The sequence below is a fragment of the Rhagoletis pomonella genome, unplaced genomic scaffold, assembly GCF_013731165.1.
Source record: "Rhagoletis pomonella isolate Grant_MI unplaced genomic scaffold, Rhpom_1.0 Rhpom_scaffold_00104, whole genome shotgun sequence".
Classification (NCBI taxonomy): Eukaryota; Metazoa; Arthropoda; class Insecta; order Diptera; family Tephritidae; genus Rhagoletis; species Rhagoletis pomonella.
This window is the reverse complement of record NW_023458658.1, coordinates 116193-121896: the sequence shown is the minus strand read 5'-3', so window position 1 is coordinate 121896 and position 5704 is coordinate 116193.

The window sequence follows — 5704 nt, the reverse complement described above, 5'->3', positions numbered from 1 at the left end:
ATAATGTACAGACATCGACCTGTTACAATTTTATTATATGTATAGATAAGGAAAATTTGAAAGTTAGGGGGCTCGAGCACCCCCCTGCCCCTACCTGGCTACGCCCATGGTTGGTTCTACTTCTAAAGGACATAACACTCCTGCTACCTTGTTGGGTCCCTTGTTCTATTTCTGAAGCAACTTCAACAGCGCTGTCAAAAGAGTTGGGTAGAGCAGCGAATACCGTTTTCTTGAATTGTTCATTCAGTCCATTTTTAAACACCGTTAAGCTATATTGCTCATTTAGGTTAGCGATCAATAGGGATGAAACGATACCATAGAAGTATCCATACCTGTACTTGGAAGTAGCATCGAAAGAAAGTATCGATACTAGAGTTGTCAAACTATCGCTGGCACTATCGATAGTATCGACAGTTTCAATTTTTTTAGACTATCAATACTCATTGATAGTTTTTTCTTATACCATCAAAAATATCAATAGTTTAGTAGAACTATAGATCATCTCTACCAATTATTTTGAAATTATTTGAATTTTTTAATTTGAATTAAAAATTTTGTTTTTTAGTGTGATGCCGACGTCATATTCAAATATGCACGCATTTAGGCCAAAATACATACATATGTTAATCGTAAATCCTGTTTTGTTTGTATAACTTGTGTTTGTTTTTGAACTTTCTAAAAAGAGAAGTATTTTGGCTAAGCATTTACTTAATTTTGAATGATTATAATTTTTATAAGATAATTTTTTTTTTCACTATGATCCTGTAAAAACAAAGCAACCTAACTGATTTAGCACTATCGAAAGCGCTATCGATAGTTTTGTTTTTTTCGAGACTATCGTGAATATTGATAGTTTATCTGAAAATTATCAAAACTATCGATGGTGTGACTATCGATAGTTTGACACCTCTAATCGATACCTACAAAGTATCGGGCTAAAAGTATCGATACCTACTTACATCGATATTTGTACCTATATAAGAAATGAAATATGTTTATGTTTATTTGTATTAAAAAACGCTATCACATATGTGCCAAATTAACTTATGTGACTATCATTATTGATTTTAGATTAAACTTTTAGTTTTTTTTTAAGAAAAACTTCCAAATTTTAAAACAAGTTTTACTATGATGGGCCCTCAAAAAACAGGAAAAAGTATAAAGTCCAATAAATTGTTTTTGCTTCTTTTTTTGTACGTATTTTATTTGTTTGTATTTATTTCATACAAATTAATTAATTAATTAAAAATATCTGTATTATAACACTGTTCAACAGCATTTTTGCCGAGTAACAGTGCTGTATTTCAGGAAGAAGTTATCATTTTTAATGAGACGATAATAGGTCTATCTTTGTACAAAGCAACCTTTTCTTCTACATCAAAACTCTATGTGGCTGTTCTAGAATTTGTACTTTTGGCATTTTGTCTGATAACCTTGAAATACAAAAAGAAAGAAATTTAGACGCAAATCAGCTTCTTTCGGAAATATACCATGGCCATTCTGATAAAAATTAAGAGTATATACTAATTTGTAAAATTGTTTAAATAATACGTTAGTTACTATAAGCCGCCAATTGAAAAACTCGGATTTTGTCGCGCTGCCCAAAAACAATAATTTTTCCAGATGCTTTCCAGTAAGTCGATTTCTTGATGATTGTGGCCCCAGCTTTTGAAAATAATCTCTCGCATGGTACGGAAGTCGCAACTATATGTAGATACATGCGCGCCTATTTGTATAACATTGGATATGTTGATTTTAAATCCTCCCATTCCTCTAACGTATTGGATTTTAAAGAGCCGACGGGGTTTGATAAATAAAGCTACAACTCATCACCTTTTGTAGAGTGTTTTCGTTTTTGTCCAATCGCAAGCTTTTTATGTTGGTACCAAAAGTCAAAATCTTCTTTAACAACGTCATCTTCGGAGCTAGTATTAGCGTCTACTTGAATAAGACTTTTTAGTTTAAAAATTGCCCGACCGCAAGCGTTCGCATCTTGAAAATGAAGATTCTTGAAGCGATGATCGAGGATAGTTCCTAAAGCTGTGTAGGTGTTGTATTCAATGAGACCAAATCTTTTACTACACTTCGCCAGGAGTTTCGTTTGTAGTTGGGTGACACAATCAAGAGTTGTAGAAAATTTACTAACTTGAGTTGTTAGGCAGTTAACCATAGGTATGTGACATAATTCTGTCCTGAAGATTCTTTGGTTACGAACTCGAAAGGCTTCAGTAGCTGAACTATTTGCTTCAGTATTTCTATTTCATTTTTTGCTATCATTTCAGGACTGTCTGTAGCATCAAGTATAAGTTGAGACGAAATTTTGGACATATCCAAAAATCTTTCCAGCATGTAAAAGAGTGAATTCCAGTGCGTTCTAACGTCTAGCATGAATTTCTTGGTGGATCCTTCCGGAACTCTTGCTCGATCCAATTTGCAGGTTCATTCGCTACGAAAGAAATAAAACGCGCACCCTTTTTCGTAGAATTGTCAAAATTGGCGTCACCCCGACTTTGGCGCTTTCTTGCGGTTTTCATTGGCAACTAAACTGCTAACATTTTTTTTTACTATTCACAAAGAAATTAGATTAAAAGATTAAAGTCCGGGAATAAAATTGTCAATGAATTGGGGTTTCGATGCAAGTACTTTTTCCGATACCTACTCAGTGCTCGGTTCAAAAGTATCGAGTACAAAATTACTTGGTATCGGACGAAAAGTATCGAGTATGTACTTGTATTTACTAGTATCGTTTCATCCCTTGCGATCAATGCTTTTTGTTCGTTCGTTGAATTCGTACCCAATTGCCCTATTTGCAAAGAGTTTAGTTCAGACACCAGTTGTAATATTTTGTTTCCGAAGTTTGTAATGCTGGAATTTCTTTGTCCGACGTTGGCTAGTTGGTTCTGGACGTGTGGTATTGTTGCTGTGTTTTTGTATTTTTTTTTTATAATAAATCTTTAAGATGATGGAATGTTTGGGGAGTTTGTATTGCAGTCACGTTTGTTTTCACCATTTGGCTTCGTTTTACGTAAACTATAAATTCTATTAGTGCACTTTTGCCACCTTCAGATAAGTCATTGGATATGATTTCGGTTATTTTTAAAAATCCTTCTAATCTCCTCGTTTCCAGAAAAGCTGGTTTTTGAGACCAGTTGCAAATTAAAATCAGTCATTGGCCCCTATTATGAGTTACATTCGATCTTCGACTGTGGTCGAAAGTGCTGATCGAACGAATTTTCATTTGGTATTTAGGGCTGTCACGGAATCCATCGTAGAAAATCTGCGAATTCAAATGCCCGCTACGAATACGAAAAAATTGCTATCACTGAATCCGAGTGAACTCGAAAATATCGTTGCCAGCTTCGAATGCTGATTCGAAATCAGTTAGTGCAAAGGAAACAACAGACATTTATGTATGTCATTTTGCTCACGCTGGCCAATCAGGCGCAATGGCCGAGTGTACTAGACTGCCAATTGAGAGAGCTGAGTTCGAGTCCGAGTCGTGGGGCAGTGGAGATTTTTTTCCTTTTTTATTTAGTTTATGTTTATTTTTTAATAAATATTTTTTTTAGTTTATTTTTAGCTTAGATTTTATTATTTTAAATATAAATTTTTTTTATAAATTTTTATGATATTAAAGTAATTAGGTTTATTTCCTAATAAATTGTTGCTAAACTATTATTTCCTCGATTAATGCAAGATATTAATTCATTAAATAGCGTCTAGCAGATGAATGCGTGTATGTACATATGTATGTATGTATAGCATTGGTATTTTACGTCTACGTTTACACAAATATATGGAATTATATCAAACCATAGCAAATTTGGAGTACAATAAATATTTAATATTAAAAATAATGCAGCTTTCTTCCACTATTTTTAAGATTGAGTGATTTTAAATTTTGTTCCGACAGCATAATCTCGTCGTAGAGTATCTGTACGAATCTTCATTACGAACGGATTCAATGAAGGCTCTCTACGAATTTCGAATTTACGTTCGTAGCCATTCGGATTCTGTGATAGCACTTTCGTAGATTTCACGAAAATCGAAGCTACGATGGATTCTGTGATAACCCTTATTATGGCGCTCATTCGATGAAGAATAGCGCTTTTGTGAACTTCGCTCCTTTATGTTCACAATAGTATATTTTTCACCGCTGAGAAGCTTTATTTACAAATCGAGCAAACTAAATAGTGTGCTTATATATATTTATGTAAATTTGTGCAAATTAAAATGAAATAAAAAAGAAAGCAAATTTATAAAAACGTGGTAAAAATTAGTACAACGGAGTTCTGGGATTCAACGAATCGTCAGAGGATGAGAGTTTAGTGAACTGACCAGGAGTAATAAATGTTTAAGAGAGTTTAAGTGTAGTCTTTACAATATATTTTGACATAAAATATATTTGAGAAATTTGTCTACAGATTTACTAAAAACTTCCGACTGTCTAAAGAGGCGTTTGTAAGCCAAATCTATTTAAAATATTTTAAAACTATCCACAGCTCTATGATTTGTTCTGAGATATCGTGCCAACTGAGTATTGGGATTTTCTTTCTCAAGTAAAAGCAGCCTTTCGAGCTTGTGGTTTGTATTCACGACGTTAAAACTGCATGAAATTGATAAAAAATTGTTTAAAATTAGTGTCTGCCCTCCAAAAAGTAAGAAAACAAATGCAAAATCATACATTTTTCACAATTTTCTAAAACTTCGCTACACCATCGAAAGCAAAATTCTGTTCGACAGAAAATTCGGTACTCAACGAAAATTTCGACACGTTTTCTTAGCTCATAATACGAATTTCACTTTCGATCTTCGATAACCAGCGAAGATCGAAAATCGAATGCAACTCATAATAAGGGCCATTGTTTTTATGCTTTGAGTTGACTGAGCTTAAAATTTCTTTTGGGGTTTGTATTTCTTTGTTATTCTTGCTGTATACTAGTATGCATAAATTTATGTAATTAGGTTTTTCACTACTAATAAGTGAACCCTTAATATTATATTTTGTATTACATCAACATAGCCTAACACGAATGCAATAAGTTATAAGTAATGTATTCATAGGTATGTTGGTTTAACCCTAATTTAGAATTGCATCCAATTTGTATGTGTTAAATTCTGATGCTGTTGGGCCTTTCCTTGGCCGCGCTTATATGCGTTCAGTTCTCAGTCGACGTAGTCGTCTGTTTAAATACTTTTCCAATTTCGTGAAGTACTATGAAGCCGACTGTATAGAATTCGGAGTTTTTATTGTCATCGATTTCGGGTTTGTGAACCTTTGGTGGTTCATATCTTACCATAGTTTTGTCTGCTTGCACATCCTTACCGACTTCGTAGCCCGTGATAGCTATCATAATGGCGCTAAAAACTGACTTGCACCACGCCATGTTGTTAGATTCGATGCAACATTTAAACCTATAAAACTTCTTTCTTCTGGGATATATGGGTCTTCTATTAGAAGTTTGTAGTATTTTCGAAAATGCTGTCAAATTCAGCTTTGCTAATTGTTTGTCTTGTTACTGTTTCCGTATTCACTGGAAATTAAAGAAATTTTGATGGATCAGTAGCTTGGCCGGATTGTTATGATCCTGGAAGTATAGTGATTTGGCAGGATCACCATGTGTTGGCGATCTTAATAGACTGTGTGTAGAATGTGTCATTCCTATCTGGTTTTATTCGTGTAGTTATAGTCAGCCTTATTCTT